Below are 11,746 nucleotides of genomic sequence, written 5' to 3'. Positions count from 1 at the left end.
ATGTGATTTTTTGGACACTGTCCATTCACATTTCTAAAGTAAACTCTAGGAAATTTATACTGAATGTAACTAGGTTCATAAGTTTCAGATAACTTTAGGGTTTCTCCTAACCCTTATACAAATGCTTTATGACAGGTATTCTTCCTACAAAAAAAGGTTGTCTGAAAGTCAGTGCATTAGGCTTGGAGCTCGTAGCACAGTGATGAACAGCACCAGCCACATACACCCAGGCTGGCAGATTCAAACCCGACCTGGGCCTGCTAAACAACATGACAACTGAAACAAGAAAAAAATAGCCGGGCAGTGTGGCAGGCACTTGTAGTCCTAGCTCCTGGGAGGCTGAGGCAGGCGAATCACTGAAGCCCAAGAGTTTCAGGTTGCTGCGAGTTGTTATGCCATCGCACTCTACCAAGGGTGACATAGTGAGACATCTCAAAGAAAAGAAAAGAAAGAGCATTAAACTTAACAAGCAGTGATGCAACATTACTGTCAAGTGGGATATAGGTTATGTTGTAGATCTCAGGACGCTTTTGCATACAAATTGGTGGGAACTTCAAATTCATGTTTCTTCTATATGACCCTGTATTGTCCTTTCAGTGAAGATGAGGAGCTCTTATTTTATTGTAGGTCTCCTCATTTTATGGCATTTTCAAGGAAGAAAACATACTCTGTAGGAAATATTTTAGATAACTGAAGCTTAATTCATTAAGAATTAACATTTGACATGGGTCATGCTCTTTTTTTTTTTTCTTCTTCTTCTTCTTGAGAGCGAGAGAGAGGCTCACTCTGTTGCCTAGGCTAGAGTGCCATGGCATCAGCCTAGCTCACAGCAACCTCAGTCTCTTGGATTGAAGCAAGTACCAGGGACTACAGGCACCTGCCACATGCCTAGCTAATTCTTCCTATTTTTAGTAGAGATGGGGTCTTGCTCTTTCTCAGGCTGGTCTCCAACTCCTGAGCTCAAGTGATCCTCCTATCTCAGTCTCCCACGGTCCTGGGATTACAAGCCTGAGCCACTGCGCCCAGCCTTAGATGGGTCATACTCTTGTTCTTAGAACATAGTGAAACACTTAATTTTTCTTTGGTTATTTAAAATTATTACCACAAATTATTTTTCCCGTATCTTAAATATCTGCAGATCTGTATTTTTCTGGAGATGTGTTTTTCTTGGATTTTCTTACACCTGTTTGTTCCCAGCGTCCCTTCTTTTGTTTCTAGTTTGCTAATTTATAGTGTACTAGGAAGAGTGGAAAATTGTCAGAGAAACATAGGAGGTAACCGCTGGGCACAGTGGCTCCGACCTATAATCATAGCATTCTGGGAGGCTGAGGCGGGTGGATTGCTTGAGCTCAGGAGTTTGAGACCAGACTGAGCCAGAGCAAGACCCTGTCTCAAAAAAAAGGAAAAACAAAAATAGGTGTTGTGGCAGGCACCTGTACCTGGGAGCTTGAGGCAAGAGGATCTCTTGAGCCCAGGAGTTTGAGGTTGCTAAGAGCTGTGATGCCACGGCACTCTACCCAGGACACAGAGTGAGACTCTTGTCTCAAAAAAAAAAAAGTAAAAAAATCTAGTTCTTAACTGTATACGAGACAATCTGAGCTTGCAAAAGGAATACCAGATAAGGGAGGTGTTACTGTGCTGTGCAATAGAAGAAGCCCTATAATTAAGTTTACACTATCATGGAGTTATTCTAAGCTTAGGCTACTCAGAGACTTGTGTCTGATTTCTAGGGTTTTACATCTCTCTTCACCATTTGTTTGTAGTTACAGAAAGCCTAAGGATAAAGACACATTTAGTTTATTTTTACAAGAAACTTTGTACTTAATGGTTTGCTTCCAGTATCTTGGGAATTATTTGAATCCATCTCTGGGTTTAGGGCCACACACTATGTATAATCACAACAATTCAGGTATTAATTGTTAAACTTCGATGGGGCACTGGCCACATTCTCTGGGGCTGGTGGGTTCGAACCCGGCCCGGGCCTGCTAAACAAAACAAAAAAAAGCTAGGTGTTGTGACAGGTGCCTGTATTCCCAGCTACTAGGGAGGCTGAGGCAAGACAATCACTTGAGCCCAAGAGTTTGAGGTTGCTGTGAGCTATGATGCCACGGTACTCTACCAAGGGTGACAAAGTGAGACTCTGTCTCAATAAAAAAGAAAAAAAAAATTGTTAAACTTCTAAATTCCAATTGTGGGGAAAGCAGGAAATTGAAAATGTTTCCACAATGGCTCGGCGCTATAGCTCAGCGGCTAGGGCACCAGACACATACACTGGACCTAATGGGTTCCAGTCCAGCCCAGGCCTGCCAAACAACAATGACAACTACAACCAAAAAAAAAAAAAATGGCCAGGCATTGTGGTGGGCGCCTATAGTCCCAGGTACTTATGAGGCTGAGGCAAGAGAATCACTTAAGCCCAAAGAGTTTGAGGTTGCTGTGAGCTGTGATGCCACAGCACTCTACCCAGGGCGATACTCTGTCTCCAAAAAAAAAAAATTCCCATAAGAGTCTATAATCATAAAACATTCCTTTTTCAATTAGAAGTCTGTTTTCTTGTCTGTGTTTAGAGCAGTACTAATGGGGAATATGGGTTTTTTTTAATTTCAGGAACCAGTAGAATGGCACATAATATGAAAGAGAAGCATTGTGGTAATTTACAACCATAGAAGCCAGCCAATAGAATAAAATATTAAAGAATAAACCTAAGTATTTCCATGTCTGTTTGTTAAGAGCATTACTGTTGAATAATTAAGTTATATTGATTTGTAGTATGTCTGGCATTTAATACCAAAGGTATCTTTTTCTCTTGGCAAATCAATTTATTATGTACTATCAGGTAAATATAGTTCCATAAAAATTCCATACACTTAGCACAAAAGTAAGTGAACTTTTTTTAGTTTTGCAAGCCTCCTCAAAATAGGACAGATTTTTTTTTTTTTCCTAAAAGCTGGGTTTCCTTTCTATCAAATATTTGAGGATTGTTTCTTTGTGTGTGTGTGAGAGAGAGAGACAAAGTGTCACTTTGTCCCCCTCAGTAGAGTGCTGTGGCATCACAGCTCACAGCAGCCTCAAACTCTTGGGCTTAAGCTATTCTCTTGCCTCAGCCTCCCAAAAAGCTGGGACTACAGGTACCCACCACAACGCCCAGCTATTTTTAGAGATGAGGTCTCGCTCTGGCTCAGGCTGGTCTCGAACTTGTGAGCTCAGGCAATCCACCCATCTCTGCCTCCCGGAGTGCTGGGATTATAAGCATGAGCCACTGTGCCCAGCTTTGAGGATTGTTTCTAAAAATATTTACAGTTGAAACAACTTTCTAGGATTAAACTAAGAGATGGATTTAATTTTTTTTTGTCATGGTCTAAATCATCAACTTCTAAAACGTGTGTAAAAATTGGTAGTGCTCCATTGACACAATTGGTTAGCACCTGGTACTGACAGAGTATGTAAAAATTGCCTCTAAAATCTAATTATAAATACAACAATGAAGACAAAAGTATTAGTTCCTAACGATTAAAAAAAAAAAAGATGATTTTAGCTCAGCACCCGTACCACAGTGGTTTCGGTGCCAGCCACATACAACGAGGCTGGCGGGTTTGAACCCAGCCCGGGCCAGCTAAACAACAATGACAACTGCAACAAAAAATAGCCAGGCATTATGGCAGGTGCCTGTAATCCCAGCTACTTGGGAGGCTGAGGCAAGAGAATTGCCTAAGCCCAAGAGTTTGAGCTTGCTGTGAGCTGTAACACCAAGGCACTCTACTGAGGGCAACATAGTGAGACTCTGTCTCAAAAAAAAAAAAATTATTTTTAGTCATACTTCATACTACGAATTATGTTTGTCATTTACCAATGTAAATGGCCTAATAATTATTTTCATAGTCCAGTGCTTAAAACAGTAGTTTAGAACATATTTAAAAAAACAAACCAACCCTTCCAGATGCTGACAAATGTCCAACTAATTAAGTAAAATCAATTTGGTTCACATCTATAATTTCATTTTAGCAATGTCACTGAGATAGTTAAGCTGAAATTCCATGTTTGGTTCCAGTTTTTTGTTTTTTTTTTTTTTTTTGAGACAATCTCACTATATCCCTCTTGGTAGAGTGCTGTCACAGCTCACAGCAACCTCAAACTCTTGGGCTTATGCGATTCTCTTGCCTCAGCCTCCCAAGAAGCTGGGACTACAGGCACCCACCACAGAGTCCAGCTATTTCTCTGTTGCAGTTATCATTGTTGTTCAGCTGGCCCGGGTCGGATTTAAACCCACCAGCCTCCATGTATGTGGCTGGCGGGCACCCTACCCACTGAGCTATGGGTGCCACCAGCTTTTTTTTTTTTTTTTTTTTTTAATCGAGTCTCACTCTGTCACCCTGGTAGAGTGCCTTGGCATTATAGCTCACAGCAATCTCAAACTCCTGGGCTCACGTGATCCTCCTGCCTCAGCCTCCCACGCAGCTGAGACTACAGGTCAATGCCTGACTACTTTTTCTATTTTTAGTAGACACAGGGGTATTGCTCTTGCTCAAGTTGGTTTGGAACTCCTGAGCTCAAGGGATCCACTTGCCTCAGCCTCCCAGAGTGCTAAGATTACAGGCATGAGCCACCAAGCCTAGCTTGGTTCCAGCATTTTATCTAGAAAATTTAATTGTTCCCAATGGCAGTTGTATGCCACCCGGCAGCACTCTAGGTACTACTGGGGGAATAAGAAAAAAATTGGACCACATGGTCCCTCCCTGAACTAGCAGGCTAGGAAGATAAACAACCATACAAAAACATTTCCAAGGAAGCCAATGCATGCTTATCCATACTAAGAGAGAGGTGGAAAGGTTTGAGGAGCAAAAGTAAGTGGAGGGGGATTTCCTGTTCTGTGGTCCAGCGCTGGCTACCAGGGCCCTGGGGATGTGAGCGTTTCTGGAGCAGCATTCTGCTACGCTTTCTTCAACTGCCTGGGGTTTAGAAAGCAGTTGGGGCAGCAGCAATGGTGGTGGCAGCTTCCCGATTCCAACCTTCTGATCTGTTGATCCCACATATCCTGGCTGACTGAGAAGTGGTGAGATCCAGCCTTTATGTTACAGGGATAACCAAGTGGATCTGCAGATGACTTGTGTGGGAGACAGAGTAGAATCAACAGTGACTGCCAAGTTTCGATTGTCCATGTCAGCTGAGTAGTAGCAAATAAGTAGGTACAGACATGCGCAGACTGCTGTTTATCACGTCCATGTGTTACCTAGAAATTTAACAATTTGCTTTATTTCAGAGTTTTACCGAACAATTCTATCGAAACTTGGGACACTTTACCCTGATACCTATTTTATAAATTCCTTGGGGGTTGGTTTGTACTGTGACACACACCGTAGCCTGGTGGTCACATAACAGGTTCTGAAGTCAGACCAGCTGACTTGTGGCTTTTCCTTCACTAGCTATGTAAACTTAGACAAGCTACTACACCTTGATGTTGCATTTCCACATCTATAAAGTGAAGATAACAATGGTATCCACCTCAGAAGGTGGCTGTGAGGTCTGAATGTAACTTGCAGAGCAGTTACAGAGACAGAGACTGTCAGATGTTAGCTGTTACCTCAATGTTTCTTACCACTTAACTCGTATTGCTGAGAAGTTCCTTTCTCTCATAAATAGATTCTCATTTTAAATCTTTTCAAAATACATTTTAATAATCCAGTCTTTATAGAATATCATGCAGACATGGAGTCACTTTGTCGGCCTTGCAGTGTCTTCTGGAAATGCCTTGTTCCTGGGCATCTATTGCAGTGTCTTCTGTTAATCAAGAAAGCCTAGTGTTTATGTGGTGGTCACTGCCTGGGTGCTCCGACATGTGCTTCCAGTGGACTGAGTGCACGTGGTCCTCCCTACTCCTGCATAAAATGTCAGAAGTGATACCTACTTTTTTTAAAAGGGGGGAGATACACTGGCACAGTTATAACAAGAAGGGGAAGCTTTGGTGAATCTGAAACTAAGAAATCTCTGAGGAAATGAAAACATGGGATCAAATAGAAGAGAGAAACTGCAGCCTGAAATGCTTGGGAGAAGGCAGGCATGGAGAATGCTGCCCTCCAAGGTGGTAGCCGTGTGCCTGGGAGGTCTGTTAGGGCTGCAAGTGGTGGAATCCAGGAGCAGAAGGGGCTGATAGAGGCAATTTCCACAGCGAGAACTTGGGGTACAGCCAAGCCAGCAGGTCTTTGTAAAGCTCCGCATACACACCCGTCCCCATCTGACACCCTAGTCTGGGGTAGGGAGAACATGTTTCCCGCCATACGAGCATGAGAATACCAAGTCCAGAAGACCAGACAGGCCATCGGCACGTCCTTTTCATTCCTGTGTCTCTTCCTTTACTGAGGCCACACAAGCAGGGGTGGCAGGTGCTCTAGCCGGGCATCTCAGTGCACAGATGAGTCACCAAACAGTTCAGGAGTGCCAGTGGAAAGAAACATTCAAAGAATTTACAACCAAGGAAACAGTTAATGGAACAAACAGAAGCTCCATTTTGCAGTTTTAAGTCTTAGAGCCACCCGCTGGCATACAAAGACCGTACCAAGCATCATACAAAACCAGGCGAAAGCGGTTAAACTTGTAGAACATTTCACACTTTTTTGCACCCGGCATCCAATTAGGATTCCCCAAGACCAAACCCTGGAGGAAACATTTTTGATTTTTCTTAGGGGTTCTTCATCCTATCACAGTGGATTTGATTCAGAAACATAGCATCATCTTAATATGGATAAACCTTATTACACAATGTATTCTTCCTGTGACACCCTGTCTTAAGGCAATGACCCCCCAAACCTGCCATTTTGGGGGGGTAGGGAGAAAGGGAAAAGCTATACCCAGAACTACACTTCTTCTGTGATATTTTGCATTCTTACCTCGAATGCTGCATGGCCTGTCACAGACATTCATTCTATGTCATTTTAGAACCAGATACAGAGACTATAAAGTAAATAAAAGGGAATGTGGGATGGGAAGAGACAAAATCAAATATCTTCCTCTACAATCACACATGAACTTTGTAGATAATTTACCTATTGGAATATTCATTGGCAGTATGGATGGGGTGGGGGAGGGTTAAATGCCTCAATAGTGACCATGGAGGGTGTTGGAAAACCCTCCAATTGAGTTAGGATAGGCTCAATCAAGCTGCAGTAACAATTTCCAAATCGCAGGATTAACAACAACTAAAGTTTATTTCTCACTGCATGTCCATTACAGATTGGCTGTGACTCTTTTCCTGGGATGTTATCTCAGGGGGCTGTCAGCCTGATCAGTCTTCTGGCAGAGACTTGAGAACAAGGGTAGAGTCCCAGGTGGTGGCTCTTAGAACTCCTGCCTGGGGGTGACACACACTGCCTCTACTTCCATTTTATTAACCAGAGCAAGTCATGTGACCAAGCCTTATCTCCAGATGTGAAGGAAGAAAACTCAACAGGACAGCCTATATCCTTCTGTTTACCACTCTCCCCTATTTTTCTCCTGCTCCTAAACCTCATGTCCAGTCCTTAACTTTTATCTGATTTAAACAATCTAGAACTAGTATTTGCCATTATTTTCAGCTTTCTCTTCATTTTTCTCCTTTTTTTATTTTAAATCTCCTGTTTCGAGTTTTCCTCATTAACTTTCTACTCCATTTCCACCTCCAACAAAGGCTTAGTTTCTCTTTGCTCTTAGGTACCAATTCATTTTTTTTTTTTTTTTGGCCAAGGCTGGGTTTGAACCCGCCACCTCTGGCATATGGGGCCAGCACCCTACTCCTTTGAGCCACAGGTGCCGCCCCGATTCTTGAGGCTGAATTAACATCTACTGGTAAAAGGCTGAGCCTGGTGGCTCCCGCCTGTAATCCTAGCACTCTGGGAGGTGGAGGCAGGGTTGGGGGAGGATCTCTTGTAGCCAGGAGTTCGAGACCAGCCTCCTGAACAAAAGCAAGACCCTGTCTCTACAAAAAAATAGAAAAACTAGCCAGGCATAGTGGCAGGTGCCTGTAGCTACTCAGAAGGCTAAGGCAGGAGATGGCTGGAGCCCAGGAGTTGGAGGTTGCAGTGAGCTATGATGATGCTACTGCACTCTAACCTGAGTGACAGAGCAAGACTATCTCAAAAATAATAATAACAATAACCTTTTAAGTAGTCTCTTAATGAGCTGTGTGTATATGCATACATATGTAGTATTTTATTGTGTAACAAAACACATAATGTAAGATCTACCATCTTAACACAGTATTAAGTGTACAGTTCAGTACTGTTAACTGTAAGCACAGTGCTGCACAGCAGATCTAGAATTTTTTATCTTGTATGACTAAAACTATACCCATTGAACAGCAATTCCCACTTCCCCCTCCTCCCAGCACCTGGCGACCATCATCCTGTTTTCTGCTTCTGTGGGTTTGATACTCCAAGTACCTCATCTAAGTGGAATCATGCAGTATTTGTCCTTCTCTGACTGAATAAGCTGTATATGGTTTCATGATCGGCATTCATTCCCATCCCCTTTTATCACAGGGGCCTTGATTTGGGGAAAGGGAACCAAAGCACAGGAGGAGAGGACTGGTAGGGGAGGGGGACAGGAGGGCAAATGCCGGCCTGCACAGCCCCCAGGCAGGTAGTACCCAGGCACTGATCAGGAACATGCCATTGCTGGCTCTGGTGATTCCTAGCCCTGCCGAGGTGGGCAGCTGGGGCTCTGGGCTGTGGCTGGAGGGCAGGGCTTCTTGAGTTGGAAGCAAGATTATCCTCAGCTCAGCCCAGAGCTGGGCCAGGACAACATGACACCGGGCAGGTTGGCAGAGTCCATAAACATGCAGAAGTTGGTGCTATGCAGGGCGGGGCTCAGCTGCTCCAGCACCAAGGCCCTCCACAGGCTCCAGCTTGTGTTCCCACTGTCCCAGCTGGCACTGCCCTCTCACAGCTGGCCTGAGAGGTGCTCTGAAGGAACCATCACCAAGCCAGTAGAAGATGCTGAAGTGTGGGATGTGGCTACAGGCAGTACAGGACAGGGTCAGCATTCCATTCAGCAGCACTTCTGCATCTGGCCAGGTCACCTCCAATGCAGGGCATCAATCACTTAGCTGCTGGCAGCATGGGGCCAGGAGGGGAAGGGGTCCTGTATGCTTCTAGCTGAGGTGGCTGTGCTGCTCTGAGGTCTCAGTGTGGCTCTGACCAGGACAGTGATGATACGGGCACACAGGAGCAGTATCCACAAAGGACTGGGGTCTGGTGTCCAGTTCGGTCTCATGGTCACGGTGCATGCATCAGGAGCCAGCAAGCCTGGTTCTATGCAGGGTATCCTCTTCCCTGGGGAGGGGAGGGACAACGTTTTCTCAGTAGCTGGCTTTTTTTCTTGTAAACTCCAGAAGTCTGGCCTTTCAGGGAGCTGTCAGGCATTGCTGTTCTCTCTGTCCTGTCCATCTGTCCCAATTGGCTACAGAACGTGCATCCAGCACAGGCCCTTGTCTGCAGGAACTCACGGCCTGGCCAGGGACTTGGAACACAAAGTGATCATTTTTATTTTTTAGACTCAGGGTCTCTGTTGCCCAGGCTGAAGTGCATTTACTCAATCATAACTCACCCCGGCCTTAAACTCCTGGGCTCCTGGGCTCCAGCTCCTTCTGTCTCAGCCTCCTGAGTAGCTAGGGCTACAGGTGTGAGCCATCATGCCCAGCCAACATTGTCTAATTAAACTTTGCCAGCATTCTGGCAAATTGGTTGGTTGGTTTCCATGGATTTCTTAATCACCAGATTCTCAGACAATATTTTCTTTTTTTTTTTCTTTTTTTTTCTCTTTTAAGAGACAGAGTCTCACTTTATTGCCCTCAGTAGAGTGCTGTTCCATCACAGCTCACAGCAACCTCCAACTCCAGGGCTTAAGTGATTCTCTTGCCTCAGCCTCCCGAGTAGTTGGGACTACAGGCGCCCACCACAATGCCCGGCTATTTTGTTGTTGTTGTTGTTGCTGTTGTTGCAGTTTGGCCAGGGCCGGGTTTGAACCCGCCACCCTTGGTATAGGAGGCCAGTGCCCTACTCACTGAACCACAGGCACCGCCCTCTCAGACAATATTTTCAAACAAACGGAGGAAGTCCCCTGGGGCCATGAAAGAGCTGCCAAAGCTTTCAGAGTGATTTGGTTGATTACAGAGGCCTCCTCAGGGGCCAGATGTGTGCCCACTGGGGGCTGTTTGCACGGGTTACTCTGCTCTAGCACTTGGTCCACAGAAGGGAATTTGCTTCTTCACGTCCCACTGCCCGCAGGACAGAGGCTGCTGGCCCCTTTCTTGTATTTGTCAGGTTAGGTAAGATTTGTCAAAATACTATTCTGCTTGGGCCAACAAATGGGCAGAACCAGAGACAAAGCAGGGAGGTGACCTGGGGGCCACTTCTAGATCAAGCAAGATTAGGAAAACATTGAATCCAGTTTTGTAAACAAGGTCAGGGCAAATTAATGTGAGAGGTTACTAAGCAGGTGCTGCCAGTCATGTGGCGAAGGGAATTTGGGGGGCAATGGGCAGGGCCTTAGGAGTGACAGAAGAACAAGGAAACGGACTTTGCCAAAGGCAGAGGGAGCAGCTGGGGCAGGGGCTGGGAACTAGAAGGTTGAGTCCTAACAAAAGGAACAAGGAATGGGGGAGAAGCCTCCTCTTTGTCTCCTGCCCATAGGCCCTCCTCCACGTGGACAGATGGCTCCCCACCTACATCTCTGCTCTGACATTTCCCTTAGATCAGTTCCCTCAACTCACACTGTTGTTTATACTGTCCAGCAAAACGAATCCCTCCCTGTAGGATGCAAATAGAAAGGAAAGGAAGCAGATGTCCTGGTTTAGCCAATCAGAGGAGGAGATATTACCTCTGACCATCATCTGGGAGACAGATTTGGAGGCCAGATTGCATTTTTTTTTTTGAGACAGAGTCTCAGTCTGTTGCCCTGGGTAGAATGCTGTGGTGTCATAGCTCACAGCAATCTCCAACTCTTGGGTTTGAGCAATCCTCTTGCCTCAGCCTCCCTAGTAGCTGGGGCTACAGGTGCCTGCCACAACGTCCAGCTAGTTTTCCAATTTTTAGTAGAGATGAGGTCTTACTCTATGCTCAGGCTGGTCTCCAACTCCTGAGCTCAAGCAATCGCATTCCCTAGGCTTCCTAGAGTATTAGGATTACAGGTGTGAGCCTCAAACAAATTACAGGTGCCGGGCCTCAAACGATCCTCTTGCGTCAGGCTCCCAAGTAGCTGGGACTACAGGCACCCACCACAACAGCCAGCTAGTTTTTTTACTGGGTCTCACTCTTGCTCAGTCTGGTCTTCAACTTTTGAGCTCATGATCCACCCGGTCGGGCTCCCCAAGTGTTAGGATTACAGGCATGAACTACTGCGCCTGGCAATAAAGCCTTTTAAAATGCAATCTGGGGTCAGGCACGGTGGCTCACACTTGCAAACCTAGCTCTTTGGGAGGCCAATGCAAGTGGATTGCTTGTGCACCGAAGTTCAAGACCAGCCTGAACAAGAGTGAGGCCCTCATCTCTACTAAAAATAGAAAAACTAGCGGGGCATTGTGGCAGGCACCTTTAGTCCTAGCTATTTGGGAGGCTGAGGCAAGAGGATCACTTGAACCCAGGAGTTTGAGGTTTGCTGTGAGCTGTGACGCCATGACACTCTAACCTGGGCAGCAGAGTGAGACTCTGTCTCAAAAAATAAAATAAATAAATAAATACGTTTATTAGCCAGCTTCTTAAAGTTAACATTTTCTCATAAG

This window comes from Nycticebus coucang, chromosome 24 (genome assembly GCF_027406575.1).
Source record: "Nycticebus coucang isolate mNycCou1 chromosome 24, mNycCou1.pri, whole genome shotgun sequence".
In the NCBI taxonomy this organism is placed as follows: domain Eukaryota; kingdom Metazoa; phylum Chordata; class Mammalia; order Primates; family Lorisidae; genus Nycticebus; species Nycticebus coucang.
The sequence above is the reverse complement of the archived record's forward strand: the minus strand, read 5'-3'. Positions refer to the sequence as shown.